A 25245-nucleotide genomic window follows, 5' to 3' on the forward strand; every position below is an offset into this window, starting at 1 on the left:
CACCGGTCACGTGACTGTGGCAGCTCCGCCATATTCAGTGGCAAGAAAGTATTATCGCGTCCATAACAACCGATAGTCTCCACTTCAACGACACCGTTATTTCCAAGCAAGCGATTTTTTTTTTTCTGCAAATGGGTTAGAGTTGTTGTGCCCCGGGATGTACTCAGTGATATACTAAAGGCTCTGGAGTGTAGTTTTACCGTTTTCCCGCCGAAGTAGACCGACGAAATCTTTGGATATCGGTTGTGAGAAGAGAAAAATGGCGGCCTGGCGAACATGCCTGGTTGTGAGGCCTTCATTTTGTCTCGGGTATGCAACTAATTTCTGATTCGTTATTTCAGTAGTTGGTATTAAATAGCCTGTGGTTACAAAATATTGTCTGATTTGTATCATTAAAATGCATTATATCCCTTGTTTTATTGACAGAATGAGATCTAGGCTAGATCGCCTTTCTAACAGCTGTCTAACGCGCACAGTTCTGAGTTGTTTCCTCGAAACTCGTCTTATTGCTATTACATCGCAGATTAAATTAAATAGTTTTTTAAATATCATTTTAAAAATTTGAAAAAAAAAATCAGTGTAACATTTTCACTACAGAAAGTCACATCGATATGTATAATACATAAAAAAAAAACTCGCATTTGGAAATATCCACAGCAGTGTGGCATTATACCGGATGTTTATCATGGAAAAAATACAATGTATCTGTAAGCCAACTGACGAACGAAGATTTTCTACAAACAGCATTTAGACAAGAGCTTCACTTGAAATTAACTTGTGGCCATGATTTTTTGCCACTCAATATGGCGGAGCCTTACCTTCCGCTGTGACGTCACTCGCTTAGTGCATAGGTCAATTGTCAGGTCAGGCCAGATCAGATCTGTGACTTGTGACAGGCATCATGTAAACCTGTACAATTTGTTCCATGGTCGGGTTGGCGCAGACTAACCCGTCTCCCCCACCAGATTTTTGGTGAGGAGGGTGTTTGGATATGGACACCCAGCAAGATTAAAAACAAAACTTGTCAAAGGGTGGTGGAGCTCCTTGTGAGCCAACAGCCATCTATATCTAGTTCCCAACTGTGTCTGTAGACATTCTCCTGAAGTTGGGTAACTTCTTATTAGGAGGTTGGTGGCAGGATTTGCACTCCAGCCACTGTAAAACCCTTCATTCTGCGAAACATTCCAGAAGCAGAAAAAAAAATCAGAAAACCCACTCCGTGGGAGTACCTCCTGTGCAGCTTCCCTTCGTAGGGCAGCTCACCAGATGATGGGATTGGGGCAAAGCCTTTGGGACCCCTAATCTTAGATGATAAGAGGGAAACCATGGGGTAACATTCCCGGGTAAGATTGCGGGAGAGTTTGTTGGGTGGGTGCTGAGGTGTCGTCCACCAGATGGCGGTCAGCTTGGGTTAACCTGAGGAGGTCCCTTCGGGTGGGTGACTGGAATGTCCTTTCACTAAGAGAGGATGATCACCTGTCCTTGTTATCATCTGAGCTCAAGCGTTTTGACATCGGTAATGCAGCACTCTCTGAGATTCGGAGACCGGATTGCGGCAAGATCATGGCAGGTGGTTACACCTACAGCTTGTCTGGTCACTCTGATGGTCACCATGCCCAAGGAGTTGCTGTAGCTGTGTCCAATTACCTGACTCCAATGATAATTGAGGTAACACCGGTCAACGAGTGTATTATTAGATTAAGGATTCATCACTCCTTGGGTGTCATTTCCCTGGTCTCTTTATATGCTCCGACTGAAGCGAGTGATCTCACCATGAAGAACGCTTTCTACGCCACGCTCGAGTCTGTGGTTGATCAGTGTCCCAAGCGAGATACACTTCTAGTCTTGGGGGATTTCAATGCATTGACTGGAACTGATAGGGATGGCTATGAGACGTGTGTTGGTCACCATGATTCTGGAACCCGAACCTGAATAGCATGAAGTTCCTTGACTTTGCAAGAAGTCATGGATTTCGGGTGGCTGGTTCATGGTTTCAGCGCCCACAAGCTAATAGCTGGACTTGGTATTCCAACGCTGGCGGTGTGGCAAAGGAAATTTACCACGTGCTCTTTGACGGTCACTGGAGGATGATCCAGAACTGCAGGGTCTACCGGAGTGCTCATTTCCTAAACAATTACCACGAGCTTGTTGTAGCAATGCTTAAGTTGCACCAGGAGAATGGTACCATCCAGGAGAATCCAGGAGAATGGTTCCATCCCAGCCAAGGCTGGATGTTGGCAAGCTCAAGGATGAGAGGGTAGCTGAGGAGTTTGCGAACAGGCTGAGTGGAGATTTGGGGGGTCTGTGTGCTTTGGGGGATCCTGAAGAGTTGTGCAGTGCCTTCAAGACCACCGTCCTTGATGTTTCCGGTAGATATCTTGGAACTCACCGGAGGGTGAAGAAGAATTTTGCCTCTCAAGGGACACTGGATACCATTGACCAGTCACAGGGCCAGGCTGAATGGCAGAGCTGAGCTGTTCAGGGAGCTGAGGCATAAAACGGTACATGCGCTAAGGGTGGAGAAGGAGGCCTCTATGAGGGGGTAGAGCATCACATGTGGTCAAGTGATTCTCGTCCTTCTTACAGGGGAATTCGCACATTGCGTTCGTCCAATCCCATCCCTCAGTGTACTGCAATTAGAGCAAAGGGTGGGAGGCTCTTGACAGAGGAGTCCGAAGTGAAGTCCACTGGGCCAGTTACTTTGAGCGGTTGTCCCAGGCTAATCTACCAGCGGTCGAGTTGGAGGTCAGGGGTGTTACAATCACTGTTGCTAACCGTCCAATCAACTGTGGTCCACCTTCGTTTGTGGAAACACAGGCTGCGGTGAACTGGTTGAAATGGGGTAAAGCTTCAGGGATCTGTGGCATCCATGCTGAATTTCTCAAGGCTGGAAGAAATGCTGCACTCATGTCTTTGCATGCAGTTCTGTGCTCTGCCTGGAACACAGGCATCATCCAAACTGACTGGACGAGGGGCCTTGCTGTCCCTCTCTGGAAAGGGAAGGGTGATTGCCAAGACTGCAACAACTACCTAGGGGTGTTGATGCTATCAGTGCCAGGAAAGGTCTTTGCTCGGGTAATTATTGAAATGGTTCACCACCATCTGCTTGAGCACCAGCATCCAGTGCATGCTTTACACCAAAGAGGTCAATGATTGACCGTATCCTTGTTCTTTGGGTCCTCACCGAACGCAAACGAGTGTTTCGGCAGGGGCTGCTTGCAGCCTATGTTGATCTCTGTAAAGCGATTGATTCAGTGAATCGGGATGTCCTCTGGAGGATTCTTGGTCTTCGTGGGGTGCCACCAAAACTAATCGATCTTATCTCTGAACTGTACTTGGTACTGAGAGTGCTGTGAGATGTGGTGGTAGCATCTCTGACTTATTTTGCAGTTGTTACTGGAGTTCGTTAGGGGTGTGTATTGGCCCCCACACTTTTCAGCACTTGTATGGACTGGATTCTGGGGAGGATGTCGGAGAGATCAAGCTGCGGTGCATCGTTTGTGAATGTCAAGATCTCTGACCTTAATTTCGCAGATGATGCAGTCATCTTTGCGGAGACTCGAGATATCCTTTTGGGGGCCCTAGAGGTGCTGAATGAGGAGTCGGAGCCTCTGGGATTTCAGATTTCCTGGGTTAAAACTAAGATCCAGGCTTTCAATGACATCTTGGATGCTGCTTTCCTGTCTGTGTCTGTTTATGGTGAGGATGTTGAGGTTGTGGAGAGATTCATTTCCCTTGGCAGTGATATCCATGTCTCTGCTGGCTGTCAGCCAGAGGTCAACAGATGGATGTGAGACTTTAACTTTGACGAGGGATCTGAGACGGAGACATAATTCGTTTGGTACCAGGTCTCTTCAGAGAATCCTTAGCTATCGCTAGTCAGATTTTGTGTCCAATGAGCGCTTGCTAAGTGAAACTCAAATGAGATTTGCTACCTGCATCATCCGTGAGCGTCAGCTGTGGCTGTGTGGATATGTGGCGCCTTTTCCTGACTCTGATCCTGCTCACCAGATTCTCTCAGCGAGGGAGTCTCGTGAGTGGAGGAGGCCAATGGGATGACATTCCTCATGGTTTCAGCAGGTTGATCAGCTTCTCAAGGAAATTGGGTATGGGCCAGATATCTGCCTGGGGGATGGACAGACGGGGGCCCAGGAGTACCGGCGGAAAGTGGACGCAGTGATGTGCTGCTCTGGTGCATGCTCCCATTTCTGACCTGACACTGCCAACTGTTGAATTAACACCGGGTGGGATTGACTTAGCCTGTCATCCTTCTGAGGTCGGTGAAATGAGTACCAGCGTACCGGGGTAATAACCATTCGGAGTAACCTGCGTTGGAGTGACAACCCATCCAGGACTGTACTCCTTTCCAATGAAACTGCCTCAGCAGCCATATGTGCCTTTCTGGCACAAAAGGAATGCTATTGTTATTAATATTATTATTCATTAATTACGCACTATTGGAATGTACATTTTGACCCTTTAGATTGTTGAGATCCCTTCGACCTCTGAAGACCCTTTGAGACCCACAAAAACCTTAAGATCCATAAAGACCCCAAGGCCCTTAAATACCCAGAAGACGCAAAAGTCCCTGAGTAACCAAATGACCCTGAAGACCCTTATGATAAAGAGGACCTAAAAGATCCAGAGGACCCTAAAAGACCCAAAATACCCAGATGACCCAAAACTCCTTGAGGATCCAAAATACCCTGAAGACCAAAAGACCACGAGAACCCAAAAGACCAAAAAGACCCTGAGGAGCTCAATGACCCAGAAGACCCAATAAACCCACAAGACTCCAAGATCCTGTAGACCCTTTAAGACTCTACTATAAATGGATGAGGTGTGTGTGTGTGTGTGTGTGTGTGTGTGTGTGTGTGTGTGTGTGTGTGTGTGTGTGTGTGTGTGTGTGTGTGTGTGTGTGTGTGTGTGTGTGTGTGTGTGTGTGTGTGTGTGTGTCATGTTTTTTGTGGAGTTAATGAAGCTAATTAATCCCACAACAAAAGTAAAATATCAAAAGATATCGTGATGCTTAACCAGAAGGGGATTGTGGTGTCATTCTTCGTTGTTATTCTTCTTCAATCCTCTTCTTCATCCATCACAATGCCACAACAAAAGCAAAATGTCAAAAGATGTCATGATGGTAACCCATAATAGGATTGTCGTGTCATATTGGGGAATGTTAATGCGGTGTCATTCCTACCTTGCTTGCTTGATTTATTTTTTGAGATTTCATTCTATGTTTTTACATTATTTTTACTGCTTTTTTTTTCCTTGTTATAATTGCTTCAGCCATAATTATGCTCGGCACGGTGACATTTATCAACATTTGGAGAATTAACAAATCGACGATTTTGTGATCTATCGATCTGGTACTTCAGCAATGTATTTTGGCGTATTTTTTCATTCTTGTTAGTTGTGAAAACGTTCGAGAATAAAAGATGCTTCTGACTTCACACTATAGTAGTTTTTTTTAGCGTATCATTTTGTACACATTCAATGGGAGGCCATTTTTTCCCCCGTGCCAACCCCACGTACGGAGTACGATCGTACTCCATGATACATTGATGACTAGATTAATGCATGAGGATTGATTCTAATTTGAGAGTATGAAGGTGTTAACAAGTTTGATAATTACTTGTGCAATGCCAGTCACGTCTGTCATCAATGACGGGCACTCACCAAATATTGGCTACAGATTGCATCGAGGAATACAACTACAACTGTTCTCATGCCGGTTTAGATAAGGCCTCGAAGGACTAGCATTTTGGACAAAAATAAGCAACCTCAGAGACACACCCCCAGATGCATTTATTACGGTGAAAGACTAATTCCACAATTCATCAGCACAAATACTGTGATACAATTGGTATCCCAAGCCAAATGACGAACTTGTTTCATCTTTATTTGATATCCTCAGAGTCATTATAAACCTGCAAGCCCTGTGATGCCAAAGGCCTATCCTAATGCCTTGTCTGATTCAAAGTAGATGCATGGTAACTCGCTGTACACCATTCCTGATTCATAAACTCATTGCAAGCCTGACATAAGCCTGCTCAAAATTTCAAGGGCTTGGACAGGCTTACTCAAAACTGATAATCCCTGCAGCGGCCTGCTCCAAACTGCTAGTCCTTAAATAGGCCAGTTCCAGACTGCTAGGCTTGGTCTTGGGTCTGATACAAACCACTCAGCCTTGTATCGACCTACCCGAAGCTGCTTTACCTTTAATGGCTTGCTCCGAACTGCTCAGCCTGTTAATCGGCCTGCTCCAAAATGCAAGAACTTTTATAGGCTTGCTCCAAACTGACAGATGAATGCATAATTATTTGCCTTTAGAAGACTGAAGGTATGCTTTATACTTATATGTCACAAAAAAAAAAATATATATATATATGTATATATTGGTGTGTAGAGTCTTGCCTGCTTGTTTCTTTCTTTGCAAAAATATTGTGGGGCTGGTTTTTATTTGTCCTAAAGATGTCAGAGATTCTTATTCTCCACATAATAACTTGAAAACACTCTGAATGGAAAGACAGACAAGATTCTGAGCTTCATTCAGCAGCTGTTCCATTGTATAAACAACTATTGAACAACTTCCACCGAACATTGCCCCCCAATGGCCAGGACAGCAATTTACATCAACATAAACAATGATCTAAAAAAATTAACCTCCACCTTAATGTCATGTAGATCCAGCATGTACACTACACTGTTATGCTAATGACATCTTGACCAGTATTAATTGATCCATATATTGGGATCATACTCTGCAGTGTCAGTGCTGCCAAAGCAGTCTCCGAGGCTATTGGATGCAATCCTGGATGGGTCATCACTCCAACACAGGATACTCAAACGGCTCAATCATCCCAGCAAGCTGGTACTCATTTGGTAGGAACAGAGCAAAAAGATGGCAGACGATGCAAGACCAAAAAGGAGGTTGTAGAATACAGAGAGGCCACCAACATCTTCGCGATGTGAAAGTAACAGGCCTAAACACTCAGCTTCATCATGGAGATCACACTGATTTTGAAGTCTTTGCTTTCCATGGCAACAAGAAGGGCAAGGTCACGCAGGATGATGGCATGTCTGGCGGGACCATCCACAAGGTTGATCAACGAGGCAGGCCAAGTATATAAAAAGTGAAACAGAGTGTCTGTGTGTGTGTCTCTCTCTCTCTCTCTCTCTCTCTCTCTCTCTCTCTCTCTCTCTCTCTCTCTCTCTCTCTCTCTCTCTCTCTCTCTCTCTCTCTCTCTCTCTCTCTCTCTCTCTCTCTCTCTCTCTCTCTCTTTCTCTCTTTCTCTCTTTCTCTCTTTCTCTCTTTCTCTCTTTCTCTCTTTCTCTCTTTCTCTCTTTCTCTCTTTCTCTCTTTCTCTCTTTCTCTCTTTCTCTCTTTCTCTCTCACACACAATGTGGGGAACGTGGCATGAGGAAAAGCCATAGAGATTGCTGAATAAGGCCTCCACCATGTGACAGGCCATTGCCACATGGGACAAGTTTATCTCCTCTCTGTCTCATCCACTCTCTCTGTCTGTCCCGTCATCCCGAGTGAATGAAATAAGACATTACTTAATTTGGCCGTGGAGGATCCTGGTCACATGGGTTATGATTGTATCGTTTATAGTATTGTTTAGTATTGATATGTTTCGGTCTGTATCGCCTCTTGCGGCCATGTGTTCTTCTTCCCCACCCCATTCATTGTTGGAAAATAAATTAAGCAAATGGGGATGGGAGATTTAATAAGAGTATTCATTGATGGTACTGATGCTCATGACTCCTTTTTAAAGGATTTGTACAGTGGCAACTTTAGTTTCTGCAATTGAGTATAAATGAGACAAATAATATGAACCCCACTTTGATTCAGCAAAGGAAGCAAATGCATAACGATAAAATATACAGTGATTTTTATAAAATCTCACTGAACCATTAAGTCACTTCTACACCAAGAGACTGCTGTGATTTGGTACAATCAGGAATGATTAATTAATATTATGGCTGAACTTTTTTTTTAGGCATACAGTATAATACTAATTTTCAGCAGGGTAATAAAACGATGACAGACAGGATCTAGATGTCACGATTGTTCTTCTTTACATCTAAACGGGGAGATTTTTTTTCCAAGCCAAAGTTTTTTTACTGGTACTCATATTTGCTCCACACATGAAGACTTGCTTCGAAGCCACCTAAATCATATGCAGGATTTAATATGCAAATTGGAAAAATAATTTAGCTCCCCTACTTCTCCCTCGACTCTTGTACAACTTCTCTCAGCATCCTTCTCCTTGCTCACTTCACCTCATTCTCCCCGAAGCTTCCCTTTCTCCCTTCTATTCCTAACATATCCCGGCATTATTCTTCTTTTCTTCCTTAACTCACAACACTTCATCATCTGATATAAAGTATACACATGCATAGCCCTAACCTTAATTTTAAAACAGTGCTACAGATCTGTGCAGATTTAGTTTGTAAAGAAATTGTACAGACCGTGAATTTGCTGTAATGGCAGATGAGGCCAGATAATTTCAGATAGAGAAACTTTCAGCTTGTATTAGATACACAGAAAACCTCAAGATCAGAGAACAGTTCCTGTTGTTTGTCAAACTGTTCAACTGTCTAAAATGCAGAAGGCATTTATACTGCCATAAAGAGAGCTTTGGAGAAAATGATTGCAGAATGTGCCGATAGTTGTCCAATATTATGATGGTGCTGCGGTCAGGACAGTTTGTAGCTGGGCCAAGATTTAAACCCAGTCTAAACAGCTTAGAGGTGAGTGAGTGTACCTCTAGGTCATCCTGCCATCCTGCAAGGTAGAAACAGAAAGCATGAGTTAAAGGAAGAACAGCATTTATATAAAGACAATGTTCATGTATGTATGCCTGGTGTTGGCTAAATGATTAGGGTGGTGGGCTTTGGATCCTATGGTCCTGAGTTAAAATCCTGCTCAGCTGTTGAATTAATGCCAGGTGGGATTAACTTGGCCTGTCATCCTTCTGAGGTTGGCAAAATGAATGCCAGAATGCTGGTATGCTATGTCGGAGTGGCGACCCATCCAGGATTGTGTCCAATAGCCAAGGATACTGCTTAGGCAGCACCAATGCTCTGCACAGAGTATGGTCCCAATCTCCTCCCTCCATGTATGTGTAACAACTGGGAGACATGATTCATAAAGTGCACGATTTTGTTTATTCAACAATTTATTGTTATGCTAACGGTGGTACCTGGTAAACATGTCAAATCATCAGAAAAACAAAAAACAAAAAGTAAAGGTGATTAAATAATGAACATAAACTGTATTTGTGATTTCAAGTATGCTAACACTGTGTATACTATACTAAAAAGCTGTAAATTTGGAAATCAGACCAAACTACCCATTATTAATATGAAGGCCCCTTCCCCCTTACCCGCCCCCTCCTCCCCAAAATAGAGAAGTCAAACTACGCCTTTGAAAAAAAGAATAAAATGAAATGTTATCAAATACATATCAAAAACTATGTGAACAACAAAAGACCAAGTAGATAAAAAAAAATAGAGTTGGAAAGATTGGAGATAGACAAAAATTGCTCATTGGAGTGACAAAGAAGAGATCAGCTCTACTAGGGATGGAGAACAAATCATAAATACCCAAAACCAAGGACACGATACCAGCGGCTTTAATAAGATGGCAGGACTGAGTCATTCGGGCAAGTGTCGGTTCTGCAATGTAGAAACAGAAAGCACGAGTCACCTCCGATCGGGATGTAAAAAAAACTCACGTCAGAACAACTGTAAACACAAAGGCACAACGAAGTAAGTAGTGTAATCCACTGACACATCTGCAAAAACTTCAATATCCCAGTTACAGAAAACTCATGGAAACGCGTGTCAAGTTTCGATGTTTGGGTTGAAAGACGACAAAGATTACAAACGATCCAACATGTTTATTACAGCCACAGAGTCCATAACAATGGCATTACCATGTTCACTTGAACTGGATATGTTCCACTACTTCTGTTTTAACACAGAAAAATTGCAAGAGAGACTAGAAGGGAACTCGTTAGAGCACATACCGCCATCACATATTGCCTGATCCATGAGAACATATCAGGCCCAATACATTTTTGAAATATCATGCTATACTGTATCGTTGAAATATTATGTTATACGAGTACTATATCGTCTTTGGCCCTATCTCTCAATGGTGAAGAATCACTTTTAAAATTAAATAATTATCGTATCCAGATCCGGATTCAGATCTTCACCAAAATCTAATCAATTCTTCCTCGTCTCACACCCAACCTGTTCACCAAGTGTTGTCTGAATTCGTCCACAACCTTTTGAGAAATCGTGCTATATATCATTTTATCCTTATCTCTCAATGGTGAAGAATCACTTTAAAAATTTGAGTCAGAACCAGATCCGGATCTTCATCAAAATCGAATCATTTCTTCCTTGTCACACACCCAACCTGTCCACCAAGTTTCATCCGAATGCGTCCACAACTTTTTGAGATATCGTGCTATATGTCAGTTGAGCCCCCTATCTCTCAATGATGAAGAATCACATAAAAATTATCAGATCCACATCCGGATTCGGATCTTCACCAAAATCGAATCAATTCTTCCTTGTCACACACTGAACCTGTCCACAAATTTCATCCGAATCCGTCTCCAACTTTTTGAGATATCCTGTACACAAACAGACAAACAAACACAGACAGACAGAAAGGGGTGAAAACATAACCTCCTTCACCTTCGGTGGTAGAGGTAATAAACAGAGGAAAAAGAGTAGGATATCAGCCTATGAGGCTTGGTCCTCTAGATACATGGAAGAAAACTTATTTGCCCGAAATGAGTATGGGTCGGGGGGGGGGTAATCATTCTGCCAGAGCAGGAAGTAGAGTAGACACAATGTGGACTTGGTCCCCTTGGTTGGACTAGACACATTGTGTGGAGTGCATTGAGTGTTAGGTACGACATTCCATGGTGCACACTGAGTGGGAGGAGCAACGCCACTAGAAATGGCAGTGAGTGGTCGGCTAATTGGAGCAAGTACAGCAGCAGAAGCATCAGCAGAAGATCATGACAAAGTATAACCACTGGTGTCGTCACTCAAGGGGGTATTAGCTTTTGTGGGAGGAATGATTTCCCGAATGTGAACTCAATTCCGGAGATTATGAACAGTCATTACGTGATCACATAATGTGTTATCTCAGTTCCTCACAATGTGACACAATAGTAGCTGGTTCCCAAATATCAGATCTCTGATTCTGAAAAAGCACAAACTGGCCTGGATGCAGAGGTGGATATTCACATGCATGGGCATGCTGATCATGGTAAAACGTCTGATATCATTGACGATTTACAAGCTCATTATGGACAGCATTATCAGGGTCCAGGGTGTTCACAATATGGGTAGTTACAATAGATTTGAACTTTCTGCACAAGTGCCCATGAGCAACCATGCTGGACTATCCAGTACGGGACTGATTCGCGCCGGATGCCATGTGAGTACGGCAAGTCTTAGGTCAGTACCTCCATGTTTACACTACTTCAGGGTCTCTGATAGTTTCTACATTACACTCAAAAAGACTGTTGGTCTAGGCATATAGGGGACTTGACGTCACTCCATCAAAATTCCATGTTTTTGCAAAGGCTCGACACTCAGCACTATCAAAATGTTCACCTTTATCACTCGTGACGCATTCATGTATGCCATACTCAGAGAAATTACCCTGAAGACATTGAATAACAATACTGCTCTGGTAAGGGATAGGAAGTTGTCATACACCAGTAAACTTGGAAGAGTAATCACACAGAATTAACCACCTCGCACCATCAGCTTGGTATAGGACTATAGACCATCAGCGAGCGTATTCCAAGGCCTTAACGGAACCTTATGCTGGAGCAATGGCTCCGAAACCTGTGACTTTTGGTACTACTGCATGTTCGGCAACTACTGACAAGGCAATCACTATCCCTCTTGATGTTAGGCTGGTATATGATGTCTTGAGTGAGACGTTTGGTTTTCTCATGACCAAAGTTCTCTGAGTGGAGCTTTTGAATATTTTTGTGTTGTAAACGTTTGGGGATAACAACTCACAATTTGTTGAGAATTATACCGTTTTCAACTGGCAGTTTGCCATGTCAGCTCCAGAACCCTATAAGGGGCTCTGATGTGCCCATCATGCACTCATGCTAGCCATTCATGATGACGTCACAAAGTCGACGAAGATCTGGGTCATGGAGCACTTCTTGGTGTGGAAGTCAAACCTTTTCCAACAAAAATAGGTCTACGTCCACACGTAGTTCTACCTCAATTGCACAGGTGTTGTTCAGAATAGGTAGGTGAGAGAGTCCATTTGGTTTCTTCTCCGAAACTCCACACACGATTTCGATGAAGCTTGACCACAACCATCATCACCCATGATGTATCAAAGAATGTTCACACCATTAAATAAATTGGGGTCTAAGAGAGTCTATGGGGGGGAGGGGTTGCCCCCCAAAAGATGTATTTGCTTTCTTCTCAGAAATTACATACACAATTCTGATGAAACGACCACCACCGTCATCAACTTGACCACCACCATTTTAAAAACGAAGGGCAATACCCCTGGGCACTCACCTGGTAGCGGTAGTATAAGATAACGAGGGAACCACTGGAAGGCATGGATGACCCGCAAAATATGTAACGGAGAAGAAGGTAAGTACCCGTGGATATTTTTGTTTTAATGCCATGAACAATCTTTGGTACATCATGGGGGATGAAGGTTGTGGTCAAGTTTCATCAAAATTGTGTGTAGTTTCAGAGAAGAAAGCAAATACATATTTTCAAGGGGAACCCCCCTTACACCCCCCCCTTAGACCCAGATTATTCTAATGCAATGAACAAACTTTAGTACATCACGGGTGTTGAAGGTTAACATGAAGTTTCATTGGAATTCTGTGTGTAGTTTCTGAGAAGAAAGCAAATACCTCTTTTGGGGGGAAACCACCCATCTTGGCCTCCTTGGACCCCAATTTTTATAATGGTGTGAACAGTGGATTTTTTTTAAATGGTATGAACAAACTTTGGTACATCGTGGGTGATAAAGGTTGTGGTGAAGTTTCATCAGAATTGCATGTGCAGTTTCTGAGAAGAAAGCAAATATCTATTTTGGGATGTATCCCCATAGACCACCTTCAGGTCCAATTTTATTAATGCCATGAATAAACTTTGGTACATACACAGTGATGAATGTTGTGGCAAAGTTTCATCTAAATCATAAATGTAGTTTCAGAGAAGAAGCTGCAAGTATTTGTTGAAGGACGGACTGACAGATGGATGGACGGACGGACGGATGACATACCATCCCATAAGCTCCCCAGAAATATGTTCCAGGTGAGCTAGAAATAGTTAAACATGAGTTATCAAAGACACAAAACTTCAACTAAATCCAAGTCTGAAAAAAAGACAAACAATAGCAAGCCCAAATTATTTACATTTAACTTCAATATAATGAATTAACACCTCTTCAGTAGTACCTGAAACCAACCTCTAAAACATCATCGCCTCATTGCATCGTCCACCAGATCTGGTGATAGACTGCCTCAAACTCTGCCAGATACATGCTCAGGGTGTCTACACCCTGTAGCAAGGTACCAGTCACCACAGTGGTTGTTGTAGGCCCTGACAATGTCCTAAGCCCCCTCCCCCCATCCCCTTCCTTGCCAAGTTGATGTCGCAGCATGATCAGTTAATGTTGTAGCACAGTCACTATCCTTCCCAGTCCACCTTTGTTCGGTCTTTTGAAGGTAAGGCTACGAAGAGCGACTGACCAGTCCACCATAGTGCCCTTCACACACCCTCTACCACGGCGATCTCCTCTTCATGTCCAGACACTTGCCGATCCACAAGCAACAACATGACAACACCTTTCTGCCACTGCCTCGTCTTCTCTCCAGTCCCATCTTCCTCCTCCCTTGGGGGAAGTAAAATCGCTTTGTACTTAGCTGGCACAAGCAAACAGCCTGACATCTCTGCCAACTTTCAGGATTTAGTCTTGTCAAATTTGGTCTGGCAGAATGGCCCAGGAATACATACACATGCCTCGAAGCTGTCGAGCCTGGGTTTAAATCCTGACTCAGCCATAAACTGTCATTCCGATTTTTCACAGGCAGGGTGATTCTTCAATGTGTGCGCCATCCCTCGGATGGACGTTAAGCAACAATCCCATCTGCTGACAGTTGTTGGTGGACGTCAAAGATCAAATGGAATCCTTTGAGAAGAGTAGACGAGCTATCGCCGGCACCCTCAACAAATTCCAAATTCCTGCCCCAACCTTAGTCGAACGTCAGGCCTGGCCAGCTGGTTTGTGAAAGGCTTGGGAAAGCTTCCTCTGGGCCAACCTCACAATAATGTGAGAGTAATTGTGGCTGTTAAAGAAGGATGAGAAAGACTTGTCAAACTCACAACTATTTTATGAGGGCAGAACACTGTTTCACAATCCTAGTGATAATTACCCTCTATTCTAAAGGGTAAATCCAAAAAGTAATTTAAAAGAGTTCTGAAGGGGTCTAAATAATAATTCTATAGGGTGATTATAAAGGGTTCTAAGGACTAAGTCTAAAGGGTTCTCAAGGTTAATTCTAAATGGTTCTGAAGGGTAATTCTAAAGGATAATTTTAAAGGGTTCTGAAAGGTTTTAAAGGGCAATTCTGTAGGGTAATTCTAAATGTTAATTCTAACGGATTCTAAAGGATTCTAAAGGGTTCGAAAGGGTTATGAAGAGTAATTCTAAAGGGTAATCCTAAAGGGTTCTCAAGGGTAATTCTAATGGGTTCTAAAGGATAATTCTGGAGGGTTCCACAGGATAATTCTAAGGATATTACAAACACATGCGGGTGGAAATAAGTACGTGACCTACTTCACATAGTTTCAATCAGGAACATCACATCCGAAAAATCGCTGCAGAAAGAGTCATCCCTTGCATTCCCTCCAGGTGGCGTCGCCGAACCATGCTTCGCGATGTTCTTCCTCATTATGGCACCAAATGTCCATTGAGAAATGTCAAGTATGGGCAAGAGCACTTGAACTTTTTATTACCATTTGAAGGATATTTCTATCAAACACACAGGAAGACTTCCACTCACTTTATAATATTTGTCATAACTTGGAAGACCATTAATTATTTCTGGTGAACCCAACTGTAAACCACTGCTCACCTCTTGTGCTGTGTCAGACTGTGATTTTAGAACAAATAAGGGACTGATCTGTATTTTCATGACCACTGGACCCTCGTCCTTATTTTTGAAATATTTGTGCTGGTCATTGTAGGCATGTTTAACAGGATTTGAGATAAAGTTCAACTAATTTAGGCTCACTGCCATATTCGCTTCATCCTCATAGCTAGAATGCCTATGTTTGAGTGCTCTCGCCAACCAGATACTGGCCTAGAATAGCAATCCTGGCTTTTCAAAGGGCTTCCATCAGGCCATCTATATTTGTGAGAGATATTCGTGGGTGTGGTGTGGGATGGGGAAAACAAGAGAACGTGTGGTTCAGGGAAATCTTTAGGGTCTTCAAAAACCAAAATGATGAACATCTTAACAAGGTATATCTATAACCACAGCTGGAGAACCTGAAATGAGATGGCACCCACGACCACCAGCCTCCCTCCCTTCTCCCCACCAATACCTCCTCGGGCATCTATTGGGGATGCCTCTTTATCGGTATCAAGTCAGGGGCAAAATCTTCCCCATTCTTCTCTGCTGCCCAGTCAGGGCAGCATGGTCATGGTCAGTGCCGATCGGTTCCCATGGGCCGTGTCTGTCTGTCTCTGTCTCTCTCTCTTGGCCCTGTCTTCATGAAGGTGGGGGTACACCATCCTGAATGTGGGGGATCTCTGGGTCGCTCCTGGGAGATCGATTGGCTGACTCCCTGCCACAAGCTTGTAAAGGAGAATTGTCCGAGGCATGACGACGACGACGATGACGACAACAACAACACCTCGATCCTGATGACATATTGAGCATCTGGAACATATACCCAGATAGGCTCTCTAGCTGTTTCGTGGGCATTTTCAAATGAAAAATGTTCACTAAACTGAACTAAAGCTCAAAGGTGTGTGTGTGTGTGTGTGTGTGTGTGTGTGTGTGTGTGTGTGTGTGTGTGTGTGTGTGTGTGTGTGTGTGTGTGTGTGTGTGTGTGTGTGTGTGTGTGATCACTACTTTAATGGCCACAATTATTGCGACGTTCTTGTGGGGTTGGCAGGGGAACTTTTTTTGTTTAAGGCTCTCACGGACCGGATGACCAGGCCTGACATTCAACTGAAGGTGGAAGGAGTTTATAATTTGTTCAGGGTGTCAATGATAACTCACCTATATTATAAAAACAACACTGAAAGATATTTCAAGTCCACCAGGTAATGCCAGTAGATGGGAATCCTAGCATCGAGTCCATCCAAGAGACGACACAGTTTGCAATGCATCACCCTGCCTGCGGAGCACTCGTCCTACAGCAGATACACTTAAACAGTAATCGGGTTGGGAATACTACCCACCACCCAGACTGGTCAGCTGATAGTTATTTATGCACTACTTTTGCACCATCATGCCAGACTATTACACAGCCAAAATGAACTTGTTTCATACAGACTGCAAGACATTTTAATAACGGTAATATTTATAACAGCGACTAGAAATGGAACCGAAGTGGATCAAACTTAGTCGGAATATTAAAATAGAATTTATAAATTTGAAACGCCTGTGTTCGCACGTTCCACTCTCTCTCTTAGAAACCATGGAAGATATTGAGGGTGAGACCATTTGGCCAACAATGCCTACACTTTATCAACACCACACTAGTTCAATCTATCAGTCCATTTACTTTAATTCAAATAAAGGGGCTGGTAGGGTAACAATCACATCACGAGGGTACTGGGGGAGGGGGACGAAGATGGTTTGGGAGGGGGGGGGAGTTCGGAATAAACAAACACCAAACAGGATGTTCACTTTTTGAAAACATCCTCTCACAAACATGAAAATCACGACACATGTCGACGAGCTGTGGATGACTCCGCCGCATGATGGGTTGCTAAGCACCCACAACCGCCATCTGAGATACTTAATATAGATAGGGTCCAGTGTCCCAATCCTGCCCCTTACCTTCGCAGCAAATGAATCACCCCAGATAAGGACTGTGCTTCGCAGTGCTCCACTGCTATCAATCAAGAACAGCCGAGCGATACTGTCAGTGGAGCGCTGGCTAATCGCAAACCATAACAAAATGGCAGGGCAGAACTCCCTGTTAATAGTGCACACCATGATTTAACCAATAGAAAGAGACGATCGAGTAGTTTGAAAAATGGTTTATGGAGGTTTAGTAAAGGCACACATTTACAAGCAGGCATTGTCACACAAGAAAGATCTTATCCCTCAGCACATTAGCTGTCTTAGTCAGTCATCTTATCACAACTTTCTACACACACAGGCATCTCAAGCATTCCGGGAGAAAGAGAGAATAAAGGTTCATAGACAGAGGACCGAAGTAGGTGCAGTATGGTGTCGACCCTGGTCTCAATCATACGTGGGGTGGAGGACTCATGTGGTAGCAAACAAAGTGTATGGTGCGGGTGAGTGAGAGGTGCAGGTCAGATGTGCGGTGTGTGCCATTGGTGTAGTGCGAATGTTGAAAAGGTCTGTTCTTGACTCTGTTGACACTCCCCAAAACCTGATCGAGTCAATGAGGTGCGTGCGATGGAAGGTGCAAGAATGTAAGATGTGTGTGTAAGACATTTAGGGAGAGAAGTTAGCTCTGAGAAGAATCACTGTTGATTCTGTTGATGTTCGAGAGTTTGTTGTTGTTTTTAAGGAAGTCAGGATGAGAGGTATTGTCAGTGAGGAGGTGGTAACTACGCCTGGCAGCCTGCAGCTCCGCATCCATTCTGTTTGGCATTTTCAGTTGAACTGACACTCGTAACTCGGAGAACCACTTCTGAACTCTTGGAACTCTGGAACTGCTCCAAATCTGAACTCCCCAGAACTGAGCTGCAAACTGCTCTGCCAAACGTCTTATCATCCTGGCTCCTGTGGCCTCTCACGTCAACCTTCCGCGATACAGCCACTCCAATTGGCCGGTGCGCTGTGATCCAGATATCCCGATTGGCTCCAAGAACATGGTTGGCAGTGCTGCTGGTAGCCCGGTGGCATGGGGAAGACAGGGCAAGTGGAAAGGGATGTACAATGTGTCCGACATTCACGTGAGCGCTCAGCCGTGTCTGTATTTCCTGCGCCAAAGTAGTGTCATCTTCGAGTGAAGCAGTGCAGAATGAATTTAAATTGGTCATGGTGTGGGTTGTCAAGTGAATGTTGTGCATGGTTTGAATCTGTGAAGTGTTTGGAAGTGCTTGAGAATGACGTTTGAGAATAAGTGTTTGACAATGAGGTATGACAATGGAGTTGAGAATAAGGTTTGAGTACAGAGTTGGAGAATAAGGAATTGAACAATGGGGATAGTTCTAACTGCATTCACAACACATCTGTCCCTAACACTGATACGAGTGGGAGGGTTAATTTAGCGAAACAATATTACGACAGATATAACTACACGAGGGAACCCTTATGTGTTGAATGTGTCTTCTCAGGGTCTCCGAAAACTGTAACAATACAATTCAATTGAAATAAAATAAACGTTTTAAAGGCTGTACAAAAAAAACAACTTATTTTGGAAGTTTACAGCCGTTGATGCACCATCTTTTACATCACCCTATGTAACACTGTTAGTTTTTCTCACATTAGTTCTTTGTACCTGTTGTTTGCTTCCTTTATAACGTCCTTAAAAACAGTAGGTTTCTTGTTTGGAATGATTTTCAATTTTGTTTGACTGCCAGACAGGCAGACAGACTATGACAATTACTTCACTCCTCTGTGCACATGCGCACTCACAATGACATTTCATACATTTTGCCAAATTTAGAGCCAAAGTACTGTTGGAACCTGCTATTCGCAGGGGATATGCTCCTGGAAAATTCGGCCAATGTTTAGGCAGTGGTTTATTTATTTATTTAACCTGGTCTAGGTTCGTAGAAAGTGATGACACAGAACAAATCACGACACACCATAACAAAAGGGAACAGTGGGAGAAAGGGAAAAAACCAACAGTAGGGCGGAGGGAGAAAGTAGACTGAGATGGACAAACAAGGGATGGAGGTAATGATGAGGGGTAAGGGAGAACGCAAAAGGAGGACAATATGGATACATAAGCAAAATTGTGTCTCACCAGTTTGTGATTTTGTTAAGATCTGAAGAGAGGGGAGAGGCTGCTGCCTGTCTGTCAGAAGGATAAGAGATGTCATTGCAGAGAGTGGAGTCATCAGCAAAGAGATAAAAAGGATTTTTCAGAAAGTAAGTGAGATCATTGATGAAGATTAGGAATAATATGGGGCCGAGAATACTGCCTTGGGGTACTCCAGCCTTGACAGCAACAGGAGATGAAAGGGTTCTGTTGAGAGCCACACATTGGCTCTGAGGTTGGAGGAAGTCAGTCGTCCACGAGTGAAGTTGGCCTTGAATTCCATAGGCAGGCATTTTGGAGAGCAAGGCAGGGTGCCAGACTATGAAAAGCTCGAGATATGTTCAGAGAGAAGGCCCTGATCTCATGTCTGATATTGAAGACCTCCAACATTATTGGGAGAGTAGAAGCAGCATTTTCAAGGTAGAGTGAGTGACCTGGTTTGAATCCGAGTTGATCATCTGAGATGAGGTTGTTGGAGAAAAGGAATGATTTTATGTTAAACTCGGTGATGGATTCCATGAACTTGCTGATGATTAGAAGTAGGCTAATCGGTCTGGAGTTAAACGGATCCGTTTTTGCACTTTTTTTAATGTTATGCTGTGATGTTGGCTGATTTCTAATTTCCGAGGTGGATATAGAAGACCAGTCTTGAAGAGTTTTTAAAAAAAAAGATTAAATATAAATAATAAAAAAGCGCAAATACACATAGTGCGAATGTAGAAGCAGGTCACACTCTATGACCCATGAATATGCAGGGAACATGAATAGCAAATCCATGAATAGCAGTGTCTGAAAGAACTGCTGAACTTCAGGTTCCTGTTCAGATTTATGTTCTGATTTGTGGTCAACAGCGTTGAAAACATAAAATTCAATTGAAATTAAGTTTTTCCTCGATTTCTTTTTTTTTTTTTTTTCCACCTTTCTCAGAACTGGTAACTAAAACTGCACACAATATTCTACATGAGGCCTCAATAAATTCCGTGCAGAGGTAACACTACCTCTTTTGATTTATAATATATTCCATAATGAATACGACATCAAACCCCATTAGCTTTACCCTTAAGCTGCCTGAAACTGTGTGGTCTGTTCACTTTTCTCCCACCCCCCCCCCCCAATATCGATTACAACTCCTCGATCCTTCTGTGTGACATGGAGAAAGAGCGGAGAGGAGAGGAGAGGAGCAGGAGAATGAAGTGACTTCATTTAGAGCACAAATGGCTTATAAAAATACATCACTCAAAAGAAGTCCTGGTGAGGGTCTGCAATCTGATTGCTCTTTTTCTTGTTACTTTTGTTCTTGTGGGAAAGGCCGATGTAATGGTATTACATTGGTTTGCGTTTGCTTTTCGATATGAAGCGGGAGTTCCGTGAAGCGGGGCATTATTGGTATGCAGTTGAGGGAGCACGATGCCATGATGTGTTGTGTGGCTAAATAAATTATCGTTGTCTTCCAACATTGCCTCTTTACATATCTTCTACATCAGAACTTTACACTTCTGACACATACCTTTATTTTGGGCAGTGTATTGGCAAATGACAGCTCCATATGGGGAAAATAAAGAACCCAGGTTATATACATGAAGCAAAAACATACCTATTGCTTTGCATTCAAAACACCTCATAGCACTGGAAAACGTGGGGACAGGAATACTGCACTGTAAATGGTGGGGACTTGTAATACTCTCCCCTACCTGCAGCAGCGCTACATGATACACATTTACATAGAGAATTTGCGTCCCCCCACCACCCCTCAACGCCAAGATCACTAGCAAATATAAAAACACCCCGATACATTAATTGGGGTCTTGCTGACCCTCTGTAGCAAGTCTGGATGAAATTGACCCAGAACTATAGGAGGAGTAGCCCGACAAACAAACACACAAACACCGGTCCATGAGTTATAGTAAGGATCAATGCCAAGCAGGTTTACCTGTTTGCTGAATTTTTAATATCCTGCATTTTTCTTATTTCCAATTTCCTTACTTCAGGTACAGTACTGTAATCTGCTTGAAATTTTATTTGCAAACATGATATTTGTTTTCTGTGTATTTAATTGTTAAAATTAATCAACTCACGGGTAGGGGGGTCCGTCTCAGGTGCCAAATACTTTAGGTATGTCCTTGGTGTCACCTGCAAATTTGAAAAGCCTACTCTTAACCCCACCTTCTAAATTGGAGGTAAATTTTAAGATCAGAAAGGAATAAGCTGCTTGATAAAAAAAATGATCAGCAAAAAAAAAACCCCCAAAAAAACCAATGTCACCCCCAGGGTGACCAGTATCTTGCCAAAATGTGAACATGAGTGACTTATTTATTCGATTAAAGTTACTCAAAAAATAAGGGTTTTGTCGACCTTGATGCTTGACCTTTTTGTGACCTTGACCTTTGACCTTGACCTTAATATTTTCGTACGGTTAATGGTATCTCTCCAGGACCGTTGTACATGAAATATCAAGAGATTTTGATGAGAACTGAGGAAATAAAATTTTCATGAAAAATCCGTTTTTTCGTCATGACATCATCAAATGACGTCATAGCGTCAAACTTTTGACAGATCTGGAAAGCACTTATCAAGCGCTTTCATACAAGTTATTACTCGATATGGGATCTAACATTTCAAAATTTGACCTTGGGGGTCAAAAACTTTCAACCTCCGGCGCTAACCATGAAGGTCAAGGCCGATCGCCACCAAAAATTAATCAGCTGAGCGCCAGACCATGAACTATATTCCCATGAAGTTTGAAGACGATCCGATCAAAATTACTCAAAAAATAAGGGTTTCGTCGACTCCCCCGATTTGCGACAAAGTGACCTTGACCCTGAAAATTTTATGCGCTGAAAGGGACCTCTATAGGCCTCTGATATGCGAAGTTACAAAAATTTCCAATGATAACTGTGCTCTGCAGAGTGATCGATACGTGATTACAGACAAAAAAAAAAAAAACATACAAGCTGACTAACATATCTTGCAAAAACTTCGTTTTGGCAAGATAAAAATCAGTAAAATAAATGATCAAAAACTTATATCCATCTCCTTCATGAAATATAGCATTTTACTCCTTTTCTATAAAATATATTAGTAATTTTTTTGTCAACAAAGTCGAGGCTCGTGCAGGAGAAATAACATACAACGGATCCGGACGTAATCAAACAAAAGGAAAAGTAGAAGTAGAGGAAAGAAGAATGCCAACAGCGGTATTGAGGGACAAAATAAATGGAGACTTGGACAAACAAGGGATGTGAGAGGTAGGGGAGTTTGCTTTGGGTGGACAAGATGGATACAGAACCAAATTCTCAGGAAGGAGAAACTGGAGTTTTGGAAATGAGGTGGGGTTGGGGGAGAGTTAATGGGAGTAGAAAAAATCATGGTTTTAGATAGGGAATGATCTGAGATTATGGTGAACAGCTATCTTGAAGAACTATAGGGAAGAATAAGATTGAAGAGAAAGGGAAGAATGATATTAATTTAAATACTTTCTCTTCTCACCCACAATATGAGCTATGTGACTTTGTTGCAGTGAGAAAGGAAGCATGCTTTCAATCATTGGTGCAAGGGGGGGCGGGGATAACGGGGGCCCCTCCCTTTGGCCATTTTTTTGCCAATTCCAATTTTTGCCATTCCAATTTTTTTTCTACATTTGCAGCTACAAATTCATACATGCTGAATGGAAGCAACCATTGCTTCCTTTCTGCTTCACTTCTACCAATGAAGCCCTGACATGGATATGCAAAGCACAGCTGATAAAATGCAACTAATGAAAACTATATATGTGGATGAGCCAACACAATAAAGCCAGTTATTGGCTTAGTGATTAGATGAGCTGACACAATAAAGCCAGGTGTTGGCTTAGTGGTTAGGGTGGATGGCTTGGGATTTTTGGGTCCTGAGTTTGAGCCGTTGTCAACCATTAAATTAACACCAGGTGAGGTTGACTCAGCCTGTCATTCTTCTGAGGTTGGAGAAATGAGAACCAGTGTACTGGTAATAGGGGCATTGCATTTGTAGCACAGTTGCGCCCTCAGCCAATGATGCTACCTGCAGTACTGGTCAGCTGTGTGCTGCATATGAAGGAGGAGCTGACACAATGTGACCAATGAAAACCATCCTTCTTCACCAACAATTGGGGTGCCGATGGAGGGATTAATGATCAAACAGACTTCATTTAGAGCACATCAGTGTTTTAAATATGAGCGAGATTTCTTTTGTTCAGGTTGGTTCTCATCACTTGATTCAAACATCATTTTCAACCAGCACACTGAAAGGAATTATCATCGCACTTAGTGATGCTTACCATCTTAGAAAAAGATTGTTCGCTTCTGCATTAAATATGAAGAAGAATAAAATAAGACTTTTTTTTTCTTCAGTGCCGGCATCATCATCAAAATGGCCTCGAATTCTGTCACCAGAAAAAAAAAAACATACATCAAGTGCAGGACCAAGTACAAATATCCTCACCTCTTCCATAACACGTTCAATGTGTGAAAAAAAATGATGATGGTATATTTTGTGATCGTCAGTGAAGTGACAGCGAACTAATGGTTGTAATAAAAGACTGCTGAATACGTCGGTGAACTTACAAGTTTCCTGTGCCTGACTGCAGATGGTAAGAAACGGAAACGCACTTGTCACCACAAATGGTTGCTGCAATGTCCATGGCTAGCTTGCCGTGCTGCGCAACAGGATGGATTTTGTAAATTCTGTGTGGCATTTGCACCTAGCAGCATCGTAAGAAGTGAGCAGAAACTCGGGAGGCTTGTTACAAGTCCCTTTACAAACCACAAAGATGCCAAACAACTCTTCACTTCACAGGAGATGACTGAATATCACAAGAACTCCACACAGAAGGCTCATGACTTCCTTCATTGTTGGGAATGCCTCCAAGGGTTAACACAGAAAAGAGAACACTTGGAACAAATTATTTTGAGAAGCATTTTTTCAATAAATTCTTGAATAATGCTGTATTTGGAAAGACGATGGAAAATGTTAGGAATAAACAAAACAAAACTTGTAACATCTTGGAAACGAGCTTCCAAATTAATTAATAAACAAAGTTTTCAAATAGTAGAAGTGTTTTCAGAGAAATTTTGTGCTATTCATGTGATTAAAGAGAGTATTGAAATGAATAAACCTATTTTTCTCGGAACAACAATTCTGGACTTATCAAAGTTGTTAATGTATGACTACTACTACAACTTAAAGAAGAAATACGGTGGTGGAGTTAATCTACTTTATATGGATACAAATAGTATTATTTTGAAAATCAATATGGAAGATATTTATAAGGATGTCTCAGGATCTGGATATTTATGACACAATCAATTATAAATCAGACAACAAACTATTCTCTACAAAGAATAAAAAGGTTATTGGGTAGTTTAAAGATGAATATGGTGGAGAGATAATGAGTGAAATAGTGAGTTTGAGAGCAAAGGCTTATGCTTATAAATATATTGACATAATAATATTGAAAAAAGTGATGTAAACTTAAGTGGGAAAAGAAAAATGTAGTCAAAGGAAAAATATACTTGAAATATTATTACAACTGTTTTGCCTTTAAGAAAGAAGAGTATAGAAAAATGAATACAATAAGAAGTTATAAACATCAATTATATACAGTGGAGGCAAATAAGAAGGCATTGGGAGCTTTTGACGATAATAGGTTAATTTAAAGAAAATGGAATTGACAGCCTCCATAATGTATGTATGTATGTATATATATATATATATATATATATATATATATATATATATATATATATATATATATATATATATATATATATATATATATATATATATATATATATATACTGGGTGAATGCACCCGGCGTTTCCCGGGTTATTTTTGAATGAATTTAATCTTCTGTACATAGGTCTGACGTGAACCCAGTATCAGATCCCTATTGGGCCATCAGCAGTCACAGCCTAATGGGGCTGGTGAGGCGAGGGGGAGACACCCCCTCCCCCCCAGCCGAGGGCCTTGCCACCTAACCTATAACCTTC

General features: G+C 42.3%; 2 long non-coding RNA genes across 4 annotated transcripts in view; one reads left to right on the top strand and one right to left on the bottom strand.

The window, feature by feature from the left end:
* On the top strand, positions 1–24813 carry LOC147015488 (uncharacterized). Its single transcript, XR_015050353.1, has 3 exons — positions 1–309; positions 20402–20493; positions 23843–24813. It is a non-coding gene; the product is annotated as an uncharacterized LOC147015488 (long non-coding RNA).
* The window catches only part of LOC147015489 (uncharacterized), a 35941-nt gene continuing 18429 nt past the window's right edge, over positions 7734–25245 (bottom strand). For all 3 annotated transcript variants that reach the window (XR_015050352.1, XR_015050350.1, XR_015050351.1), the window contains exons 3-6: positions 23820–23911; positions 23534–23638; positions 9616–9687; positions 7734–8794 (exon numbers count right to left, since the gene is read on the bottom strand). This is a non-coding gene — a long non-coding RNA (uncharacterized LOC147015489). The remainder of the gene's footprint in view (positions 8795–9615; positions 9688–23533; positions 23639–23819; positions 23912–25245) is intronic.

Source organism: Eptatretus burgeri, chromosome 12 (genome assembly GCF_056783735.1).
Source record: "Eptatretus burgeri isolate ZD-2024b chromosome 12, Ebu_testis_v1, whole genome shotgun sequence".
Classification (NCBI taxonomy): Eukaryota; Metazoa; Chordata; class Myxini; order Myxiniformes; family Myxinidae; genus Eptatretus; species Eptatretus burgeri.